The sequence below is a fragment of the Echinops telfairi genome, unplaced genomic scaffold (genome assembly GCF_000313985.2).
Source record: "Echinops telfairi isolate 266 unplaced genomic scaffold, ASM31398v2 ScPeMD7_1;HRSCAF=3_0, whole genome shotgun sequence".
NCBI classification, from domain to species: Eukaryota; Metazoa; Chordata; class Mammalia; order Afrosoricida; family Tenrecidae; genus Echinops; species Echinops telfairi.
This window is the reverse complement of record NW_022103896.1, coordinates 22639453-22651881: the sequence shown is the minus strand read 5'-3', so window position 1 is coordinate 22651881 and position 12429 is coordinate 22639453.

Sequence of the window (12429 nt, the reverse complement as noted above, 5' to 3'; positions counted from 1 at the left end):
AAAAAAAAAAAGGATTTAACCCACCCTATTGAATTGACCTAATTCCTTAGCCCCCTATCAATTAATTTTTCAGTGGGTCCATTTCTACGGTTTTATAATGTTCCATAATGAAGGTTTCTTATTAAGTCAATAAAAATTCAAAGCATTAAAAAGCAAACAAACAAACTCAAACTGAACTTACTATCATAACGTTGATGTAGACTCATAATGACCCTAGGACAGGGTAGAATTGCCCCTGTGGATTTCCAGGACTGTAGCTCTGTACAGGAGTAGAAAGCCTCATCTTTCTCCTATATTAGGTCTATACATTTGAAAAATAATCCTTTTTTTCTTGATAATTAAAATGTTATGGGTCAACATCCTTACTAGCACACGCAATGCTATTTGCTTGATGTGGACTTTAACCTATTTGTTTGGTACTAACCTACCTCACAAGTATAGTATAAATTTAAAAAAATTGCCTCTTACTGTCTACTCTGCCCTTTTTGCAAAGAGTTACCTATCATTTTCTGTTCAATAATTTCATTTGTTAAACTATATTGATGATAAGAGTTCTGCTTTAGGATGAATGTAAAAAATTCCAATAGACCACCCACTCACCTTAAAAACAAAGACCAGTAAAGCTGGTACTAGAGTGCCATTGGCTTTCTGAGCTCATCCGAATGTGAAGCCACAGAGGAATTGAAATGAACTAGATTCATGAAAGCGTCTAGGTTCTTGGGGCATTTTCTGCTCTTCAGGACACAGTTGTTAGCTTTGCTGGGACAAAGGAGCTCTGGCAGCCTATTGAGGTGCATAGTGAGGTGCTAACCACAGGTTCAACCCCTGCAGCTGATCCAAGAGAGAAAGATGAGGCTGTCTACTCCTGCAAGAGTCAAGGTCTGGACAGCCAAACAGGCAGTTCTACTCCATGGACCCCATGAGCAGTAGGAACTTGTTGGCGGTGAGGTGTCCACCGCCCCCCCACCCCCACCCCCCAAGGACCATTCCATGCAGAGAGGCAGCATAAGAAAGCAAGGAGGCATGTGTGCCAGTCATCCTATCTTTTAGTGAGTGCCAAGGGAAAAGGTGAAGATATTTATTGGCCTTTTAAAACATCATACTACTCAGTTCAATTACTTTAAGGGCTGCTTTGTGGGTTAGAAGTAGATCGAAGGGATTGGTTTCCTAACCAGACTTCTTTCTTCACAGAAGATGCCTTGTTAACTGACAAGAATATTCTGCTAGGCCTGACAGTTATTTTTCATATTGTAAATTAATAACTGGCTTCTTTGGTTTATTAGCAGGGAAGCAAGAGTGTGGGTCATTATAACACGGACTCAGTAATGGGATCCAAGCAACTTTCCTTAGCACAGTGCCTCCCTGTGCGATACTTGTATCTCGAGGAGGCGATTCCAATTCATAGCGTCCTAATAGGACCAAGGAGGACTGCCCTGTAGGTTCCTAGGCTGAAGTCTTTATGGGAAGGGATTGCCAGCCCTTGCTCTTGTGGAGACATTGATGGGTTAGAACAGCCAGCCGTTTGGCTAACAGGTACCATATGTGTTTCACCATTGTGCCACGAAAGCTCCTAAACATACCAACTCACTGCCATTGAGTCAGCACCGATCCATATAGCAGAGTAGAACTTCCCATGTGAGTTTCTGAGACTGTAACCCTGTCTTTCTCCTGTAGAGTGGCTAGTGGTTTCGAACGGTTGACCTCAAGGTTAGCAGCCCAATGCACAACTCCTAGGCCACTGGGCTTCCTTACACATGATACATAATGGTTACAAATTAAGTGTGAGCCTTTTACTCCATGCTGCCATTATATGGGGCTCTAGCTTTTATCGTAGAAATTTTCACCAGGATAAGAACATTTTTACTTTCATAGAAAAGCTAAAAGCCAAAGATATTTTGCTAGGAGTTAAGATTCTTGAACTATGAGATAAAATTTAGTCTCGCTAATAACTTCTGGCGATTATGAAATCCAGTAGAAATAACTTACTAAATTCATTAAGAGAGGTTGTCATGACATGTTTAACAGTAACAAGGATTGCTGTTCTTAGGACAGGCTGAATATATGAAATTGTGTTCTCATGACTAAAAGTTATCCTGATTCACTTTCTAAAAATAACTCTTTTAATGTATTTCATTTCTCTTGATCTTTTATTACAATTCTCTATGAATATCATTTAGCCTAGGTAGGCTATTTCATTGAATAAGCATAAATTGTTCAAAATAGAGGCAGGAAATAATAAAGCTATGTGCAAGTGTTAAAATATCTAAGAGTAAGTGATAAAAATAAATTTAACCAAACTGCCATCATAACAATAAATTACATGGATTGAAGAAAATGTACACCTCAAATAAAAAAGGAAATTGGATTCTAAATCCACAGCAAGGAGGGCAAGTAAAATTGATTTCCATATAAAGAAAGATAAGAGTCCATAATGATACTGAGATGATTGCAAACCCCAAACTCTCAATTTAGAGGCTTCCTTGTTCTGAGCTGCAGCTAATATGTCTCCATTTCCAAACAAATCGTGTCAAGAAAGACAAGGCAGGGCCAGCGTGAAGCTCCTTGTAGCATGAACTGTGATGCATGGGAAGAGAAATTAGACTGACGTTAAACGTATCACCAGCATGACTGAAACCAATGCCCATCATCGGCATCCCCCAAACACTGACTTATCAGGTCAAAGTAAACCCTTCTTTATATGTTGCCTTAGTTTTCAATGCACCCTGGGCAAGGAAAAACCACTAAGTGCAAGGTTTTTCCACCAAAGACAGATGTCTTCCCAAGAAGGCAATGTTAGTAATGATAACATCATTGCTGTTTCTCTTATTGACAGCGGCTTAAAAAATAAAAAAAAGAAAGATAAGCAAGACACTGGGTTATTTCTATTTAAAATTTAAATTCTAATTCATTTCTTGTACATGTTGTGTATTTGCTACCAATAAAGTGATTCATGCTTACTATAGAGAACAATCACTGTTGTTATAATCTCATCTCAAACTTTTAATGTTTTCTGCAGTTAGGTTGAATACCCACTTTCACACCCTAAAAGTTTGTTCACTTATCATTATGCCAGAAGAAATATGTTTGTCTGATACAACACATCCTTCATGAAGATAACTGTTAATGACTTCACAGTATTCTTGAAAGTGTATATATTCCCAGAAGTTGAATTAGCAGGTATGAATATTTTATTGATTTGAAACATACATGTAGAGACAAACTTTCCAAGATTCTGTCAGTTTACAACACGAGGCTACCATCATGTGGCTGGGCTTATGGCCCTGTATCTTTTCTGTAATGCTGACCCTTTTCTGCACTGTTGGTTACATTTGTTTGGTTTCACTGCCCTCCTTTTGGGAGAGGTTGCAGTGCCTTTTACTTTTCTGAACAGCAGGGGGCTCCCAGGTTCTGGCAAGCGGCAAGCAAGGGTCTGTCTCTTCAAGTTTTTTCCTAGGCTTTGCTCAGTTACCTTTCTTAGTCCTTGCAACAGCAAGCCATCTTATCATGTGATTAAAAAGAGATCGTGTAACTATCCCTAGACGCACACATGTAGTTGTTATTGCCAAGTGCCATTGCGTGGGTCCCAACTCATAGTGACAGTGCAACCACACAAAATATTGCCCAGTCCTGCCTGCATCATCCTCGTGATTGTTGTTAAGTTTGACTGCATCGTTGCAGCCACTGCGTCAGTCCATCTGGTCGAGGGTCTTTCCCATTTCCGCTTACCCTCTACTTTATCAAACATGATAGCCAGCCCCCAATAAAATAATTCAAAAAAACGAAACCATGCTTGCCTTCTCCGGGGACCGGTGTCTCCTGAAGACAAAGGGTAGGCCTTCTGGCTGTCCTTCTTCCAAGACAGATCTGTTTGTCCTTTTGGCAGTCCGTGGTACCTTCGATATTCTTCCCCAGCATCATATTTCTAAGGCATCGATTCCTCTTTGGTCTTCCTTGCTCAATGTCCAACTTTCATAAGCATGTACGTAATTGAAAACGTCGTGGCTTTCCTCTCATCGATTCAGACAACCTATTGAACTTACTGACCTGGATTGTGTGTCTCAGTCTTTCACTTAACATTGATCTATCCTTCCCATAGCATTTATGGAACACTTCCAGTGGCTAATATACAGTGGGCTAGACCCTACGGGCAAGAGTAGGTGCCTGTATGAAGAACTCATAGACAAAAGCACACTCTTACAAAGCCACAAAAGAGTTGCAATTTAAGTTATAGATATATCAGTAACCTACTGCCATCAAGTCAATTCTGACTCATAGTGACTCCGTGGGACAGAGTAGAGCTGCCCCATTGAGTTCCTGGAGTTCCAAGGTTGCCCATCTTTGGGGAAGTGGATTGCCTCGTCTTTCTCCCTTCCACCTTGTGATTAGTAGCCCTCCCCTCTGTACCACTGGGAACATGCAATGGAGGGAGATTCCAATGCTTGCAGAAGCTGGGTCACTCTTACTGATTCTGCATTGTGTTGATGCTTCTGTCAGCTTCTCTTTTAGTTGCTACTTCTTCTTTTTCCTCTTCTAAGAATCGCTTTGCAGAAGGCATGTCGAATAAATGAATGTTGGTACTCTGCCGTGTAGCCCAAGCACATTAAAAGCCGCATGGATCAGTGAAAATGATTTTAGAGCCTGGGCTGTTTCACTGTTCCACAGAAATGCATCTTCCACTCGCAAGCCCTGGAGCTTTTCCTATAGTGGAGCCTCAGGGCAAGCACCTCTCGCGTCTTATTATCGTGTCATTTAAATCACGGCACGTTGTTTCCCTGTTGTGTGCATCATCTTTTCTTTTTTCCTCATCATCGTTTCTGATGCGTGTTTTCATCCTGCATCTGCCACAGGTTGTCAAGATGCTGGTCCCTTTTTTTCCCTAGAAGAACAATATTGGCGTGTGACCCAGGAATGAGGAAGCAATCCCGTTTATTTCTCCCCTCAGGAGAAAGGAGGTAAAAGAACAACGAAATTCCTCACGACATTCTGATTCTCTTTCTAATCCACCCAGTACCAGTTGGATAGAAGTGGCTTCCTGTCAAACTAAATGGCCTCTTTTTGCTCACCTGAGAAGATCATGAGTGTTTCCAATAAAACCGAATTGGTTCTGTTGATCTCTCAGCATTACAAAGTAATTTTTGGTTCATTGTCTTTACTAGAATATCGCCGTTATATACTTTTTGCACTGATAGAAATAATGCCTTGTTATTGTTAAACCCTCATGTTTCTGATGCATATAATTTGATTTTACTTCTCAGTGAATCAGGGTAAATTCTGGAAAGCCTGTCCACTGCCAGAGAGAGGACTGATTCACAGTGTCCCTCTGTAGGGTTCTGAGCCTGTGACTGTTCACGGGAGCAGACGGCCACGTGGTTGCCCTACAGAGCTGCTGCTGAACGATGGATCTTTTGGTTAGCAGTTCAACATTTATGCAACGGCATCCCCAGGGCCCCTTCCATTGGATAAAGAAGACCATTTGAAGAAAAAGAAGTGTTTTCCTTCTCTGAATGTTAAGAAGGGCACCTCAGTTCTGAATATTCTCCCCCCTCTTGGGATAGATGGTGGAGGCGTAGCAGGGAACAGTCTGGTGTGAACAGAAGCATGCATTAGGAATAACCTTTAGGAACCTCACCTCACCGTAAATATTATGAGTGTCTGTGGCTTGGTTAAACAATCGAGCCATTGTATGATTGGCATTAATGTAAACGAAAGTTTCAAATATCTTTCAGGAGTTGTCAACAATTCACAAAGAATGTACTTAGGTGCAATTTCTACCAAGCCCGCCACATTTTGGCCGAGTTTTCGAAGTCAGGCGAATCTCTTATACAGTTGGCATGGGCATCCATGACAAAGGCGCGGTTCAATGGAGGGGCAACCTTGGAGTACACTAATCCACATCTAAGAGATTTAAATTTGGGACTCCGTCTGCAGACACACACACACAACGTGGGGTGAAGAACACCTTAAATCCTTATGTTTTATGTCTGCATATAATATCTACTTATCTCCAGCGAGAAATGAAATCAATAGAAAATAAAAGCAAATGAATCTCAACTTGCTTTCTGTTCAGTGCACTGATGGGGCCAGAGCACACACAGCATCCTTTCCCAGTCGTCTGCTGTGTGGGGCCCTTCATTTGGTCAGTGGGGAACTGCTTTGGGTTGCCAGTTAGTGATAATTCAACAAAAAGTAGAGGTTTTATCTTTTTCACATAACAAGAGTTGCAAAGTCTTGAGTTGATAGGATGAGTCCAGGTTGTCTGCAGGAATCTAGACTGCTTTCTTTTTATTTTTAAAATAAATCACTTTAAAAAAAAATAAATCACTTTATTGGGGGCTCTTACAGCTCCCATAACAATCCATACTTTAATCACATCAAGCGCATTTTTGCATTTGTTGCCATCATCATTTTCAAAACATTTTCTTTCTACTTGAGCCCTTGGTATCAGCTCCTCTTTTTCCCCTCCCTCCCCCACCCTGTCACCCTCCTAAACCCCTGATAAAAGATAAATGATAACTATGTTCATATCTTACACCCACCACTGTCTCAGTGTACTCCCTTTCTCCCCCCACCCCCCCCACGCCTTCCTTCTACCCTCATGGTATTGCTACTCCCATTGCTGTTTCTGAGGGGGTTATCTGTACTGGATTTCGTGTGTAAGAGCTCTTAGCTGCACCAGTGTACATGCACTTGTCTAGCCAGATTTTAATGGTAGAACTGGGGCCATCAGAGTGGTGAGGAGGAAGCATTAAAGAACTAGAGGAATGTTGTGTGTTTTGTTGGTGTTGTGCTGTACCCTGCCTGTCTTGTTCTTTCCTTGTGACCTTTCTGTGAGGGGATGTCCAACTGTCTACAGATGTTCATTGGGTCTCCACTTCAACCCCCATTATTCGCATTGATGGGATTGTTTGTTTTGTTTCCTCTGGTGTCTAGGCTGCATTCTAATTCTGAATGTGGCCTCCATTTTTAAACTAACTTGAGGGTTTCCAATGGCTGTTGAAATTCTAGCAATCAAATCTTCATTCCTGGCAGCGGAGAAGTAGAAGACAAGGAACAAAAGTTGTGGGCCAGCTAGGTCAGTTCCTTTTTCAAATAGCCTTCACTTTATACTTTCTGCTTACATCTCCTTGGTCATAACACATCATTGTCTTTATTCATGAGGAGACAGAAGAGAATGTAATCTTTTAGTGAAAATGCCGACACCTACAACAACCAGGGTTCCATCAGACAAGGGGAGACTTTTAAAGCAATTACTTAATGATAACTTTGTTTTTAATTTTCACTATAACAATTAAGGCTGCAAAGAAAATCCTTGAACATGTTCCTTTTTGCTGGTGTGAAGGGGTGTGTTAGTCCAGGTAGACTAGAGAAACAGATTTCATAGACACTCAGATGTGTATAAGAGAGTTTTATATCAAAGAGTAATTGTATATTAATAAAATGTCTTAGTCCAGTCCAGATTAAGTCCATAAGTCTGATATTAGCCCACATGTCCAATAACAATCTATAACTTCCTCTTCAGACTCATGCAAAACATGCAATGACACTGAATGCAGGAAGATCACAGGACTGTGGGTAGGAAATCTTGTGGATCTAGTGGTGGTGGAAATGTCACAGCACTGGCAGGGGTCTCCTCATGGCTCCTCCAGCTCCAGGGCTCTAGCATAGCTCCATGTGCCTTGTCAGCAGAAAAATGAAGCAGAGATTCTCTCTCATATCTGGCCTCCAATGAGCTATTTATCTTTGTAGTGCCTCCAAATGAGTTGATCAAGAAGCAACCTGATTGACAGGCTAAACTCCATCTCTTCAATCTTAATAGTCTCAAGTTGGCACCGGATTATCTCACTACCACAGGGGGCTTTGAAAAGTTTGTGGGAAAAATTTTATTTTTTGGAAGCCCTCTCAGATTTGCTCTCCCCTAGACCTCCCAACTGCCTACCCACCCTTAGTAACCCCTGTTTTATACTTTGGTTGGGTCCATTCAATATCTTTCATCATTTATAACTTCATCCACAGTGCTCTTGACTCAGGAAGAAAACGTGTCTCGTTTAAGTCTGATCCCTCTTCGCTATTCTTTAATCCTGAAGGTAAAATAAGCTAATGGGAATCTATTTGGCTTTGGAAGTGAAAGAAAGGTATAACGTAAGTGTTCCCTTCAGGCCACCACTATTATCTAGTAAAAGCAGACATAGTCCAGCCGTGTCAGCATGGAGTAGACACTGGGCTAAAAGTGACAATACATGGATAACAGTTATTTATTAGATTTTTTTTGTTGTTGTTGAAATATACACATCAATGGATAAAAATTCTTACTCTAAAATATTCTAGAGTTGTGATCTTGGGAAAATTACTTCTCTTTGCCTCAATTTTCCCATCTGTAAATGGTAGTTAGTTGTGGCATTTACTTCATGGGATTGGTGTGAGGCTTGTATATAAAGCACTTGGAACCGAGGTTGGTACCGAGTGAATGCTGTGTGTGTGCCAATGGTTGTTACCTCCCGTCTCAGTGAAGAAGGAAGGTTAAGTGTAGGCTGATGGGAAATGGAGGAGTAAAGAGAGGGTGGTGGTTGTTAGAGCCCCCAGCAGCTTTCGTGAGGGATTTTAGATGGCCAAGGACGACTGAGTTACAGTGTCTTGAGCAATGTTGAGAAGACAGCTGAGAATGGAACTCATGTATTTGTAAGGAACGTAGGCACAAGGCCGTGTTTGACTGCTCAAGAATAGGAGAGAAGACAATGGGTAAGTAGGTCAAGTTCAGGTTGGGACTGATTGGGTGGAGTTGGCAGAAGACAGAACATAGAGGACTAGATGATGCTGATATGGGAAAGATGAAATCACTTATCATGGGGCCCTGACTGGGAAAGGAAAAAACATAAGATAGAAGAAGATTCATAGAGCAGATGTTCTTGAATTGAGAAGTAGGTATGAATAATAACTATAAAGAAGGACATGGATTGAAACTAGATTTTTGGAAATCAGTCTTCTAAAAGAAGTATTTTTCAAGGTGCTAATAAATTCCCAGGTGTAGTTCATATAAGTGGATTGATGAACTAAAACAAACACCAGATATGCAGGTCAAATAATAAAGACTAGGACTGAATTCAATTTAATTGACATAGGCAATTCATGACACCTAATATGGGCCCGGAAATGTATTTTAAATTGTTTGTGAACAAGGCAGACACCTTATTTAATTTCAATGTGCTTAGTGTTTAGTGGGTTGAGATGACAGACAGTTGAATGAATTATGAGGTGGAATTTGCAGTCCCTCAGGAGGATACTGGAGACAGACAGGAGGATACCTGGGCCAGGAGCTAAAGTGAAAGCACGTGGAAGAAAGGCCTGGAAGCCAGTTCATGACAGTCCAAAGAAGATGGCATACCTGGATGGCCTTGGGATCAAGCATGAGCTGCCTACATGTCTCCCTTTTTCAATGGATTGAAATTCTTGAGGGCAAAGACTGAGTCCACGTATTTTTATGTCTTTTGTAGTCTTGGCACATAGCATTCAAGAGAGGCTTGTTGATTTACTGTGATAGAATTAGAAATACTTCGGATACTTAAGTATAATCCTACTAAAACATTTAAAAAAATTGTTAGATGCCATGAGTTGGTTCAGACTCATAGCGACCCCGTGTGCAACAGAACAAAACGCCACCTGGTCTTGTGACATCCTTACGGTCACTCTTCTGTTTGAGCCCATTGTACAGCCTCTAAGTCGAGCCATCTGGTCAAGAGCCTTCCTCTTTTTTGGTGCACTTCCACTTTACCAAGTATGATGTCCTTCTCCAGGCACTGATGTCTCCTGATAACATGTTCAAAGTACGAAAAGTGAAGTCTCACTATCCTGCTCTCTAAAGTTCCTTCTGGCTGCACTTCTTCCAAGACAAATCTGTTTGTTCTTTTGGCAGTCCATGGTATTTTCAATATTCTTCACCAACACCATCATTCAAATGCATCAATTTTTCTTTGGTCTTCCTTAGTCAATGTTGAACCTAAACATGCATATGAGGCAATTGAAAATACCATAGCTCAGGTCAGGGGACTTTAGTCTTCAAAGTAATATCCTTGCTTTTTAAGACTTTAAAGAAATTCTTGTGCAGCAGCAATATAATACTGCATTGGTTACCTACTGCTGTGTAACAAATTACCCTGAAGTTTAAAGCTTAGAATACTGTTGTTAGGTATAGTTGAGTAGATTTTGACTTTTAGTGAACTGAAAGAGAAAGAATATAATATAGGAATGGTGTCTGACCACCTCCAGTGACATACGAGTCAAAAACTAAACTCACTGCCATGGAGTTGTTTCTGACACGTAGTGACCCTATATCATAGAGTAGAAATACCACTTGGGTTTTCAACTGTAACCCTTTACAGGAGTAGAAAGCACCATCTTTCTCCCCGAGTTACACAAAGGGGTAGGAAAATCACCCATCCTCAGCATTGACTGGCCAAGGTCAATTCCTATGAAGCTAAGGTTAGAACTACTGGACTGTCCAACTTCCTTGACCAATTCTGATGCCCACGGTTCTCGCCACAGCACTCTACTTTCAGCTGGGTTCTGTAATCAATGGCAGTGGCCACACAGAGCTCACAGACAATGCTCATGATCATGGAGTTTATAAGGAAAGTTGAACAGGTTATAATCCCTGTGAGAAATGCTCTGGATACAGTTATTCAGTCAGGACAGTTCTCCTTTGCCATGCCTGCAGGCAGGTTTCTCTCTGGCCCTCAGCCTCTTTGCCTGGCCTCTGCCCTGGTAGGCAAAGCTTTTTTTAGGACTATCAGTACAGACCCAATGCCACGTCACTATAAACCTCAATCCAAAGGCACTTAACTCTAGCTCTGTAGGTCAGCAAACCCAGCTCCCCCAATTAAGTGCTTAGAGGCACTCCACTCCACAATCCAGCCTTCTGCCCCAAAGCACTCAGCTTTATTTGCTCAGTGGTTGGCGAGTCCACTGCTCTGTGTCGTGCTCTGGTTCTGGTGTTGCTGGTGATGACCTTCTGCCACTCGTTTGGTTTCAAAGCTGTCTCCTGGGTCAAGGAGATTCAATGTGCAGGGATCTTGGGGTCCAAAAGATGTGCTCCGCTCCTGGCTCTTCTCTCTTATTGTTAGTGCGGTTCCTCCCCTCTGGATTCAGACTTTATACCCACCAGGATGACACTCTCAATTGATCCTATTAAAAAAATGCACAGCTAAATCCAATCAGTATCTTCCCCTTACCTTCTACCTCATGAGGGAAACTGAGGTCATTTGGTGAGAATAACAAAGGCTATGGATAGAACAGCCATATTAAATGATTTACTACATTGCATGGCCCCATGTGACAGAATATAATTGCTCCTTGGGTATCCTAGGCTGTACAGTTTTACAGAAGCAGATTGCATTTCTGTGCTTGACAAGTGTAGTTTGAAGAATCTATTGCACTACGTAACATTCAGCAAACAGAATGCTTGACTGTGGATAACCTTTTCATTTTACTGAAAATAAAGTTCAGTCTTAAAACATGGTTCTCCAGTAGATACTGACAATTTGTTGTTAAATTTGAACAGTCTTATTGACATACAATTTGCATAACATACAATTCATCAACACCGCCTTTTGAACATTTAGACTTTTTAGAGAACGGAAATTACCAAAGAAAATACCTCTCGGTGTAACTTGTGTTAAATTATAAATATATTTACTAGGATGAGTATCAGACCTGCTGTTTAGACAAATTTGACATCAATTTTATTTCTCGAATTTTTGAATATCAAAGTACACAAAAGGCCCTGCAGAAAGGTGCCATACATTTTCTAGTCCCGATACTTTTCTGATGTCTTGTTTAGTGGAATCTCAGAAGGCTGTAATTGAAATGTCTTCAAGATACAGGGCCTGAAGACAAGAGAAACCGTCAAAACTATCAAATCAGAAACAGAGCTCCTTTTATGTGTGGTGTGGAAATGAAGCTGGGATAGTCCGCTCCTCCTATCAAGTGACAGTCTAAAATTACACAGTATCCTCTGAGCTTTTATATACTCTGTCAATAAAACAGTTGCTGCTATCTATATTTCAAACATGACTTTCATAGTTCACCTTATGAAAGAGCAGATGTATTTGGACAGTTATTAGAATTTTCTTGTACATCCCAACAACTAGATTTTTTTTTTTTTTGCAGAAGCTAGTAAGTTTATGTATATTTCTTCATGGAATGATTCAGTAAAATTTCAGTTTACAAGAATGCTCAGCCAGCTGAAGAATCACATCTAAGACATGGAGATAAATCAGAAAAAGGAGATGTCAGAGCTTTCACAAAAGCAAACACATTAATCTGCATGGATTACTGGAAAACAACAACAAAAACTCTGCGGAACCATCGAGGCAAATCTGACTCATGGTGACAAGGAACAACTGTATTTCATAGGACGTTCTTTTCTTTTCCCTTCCT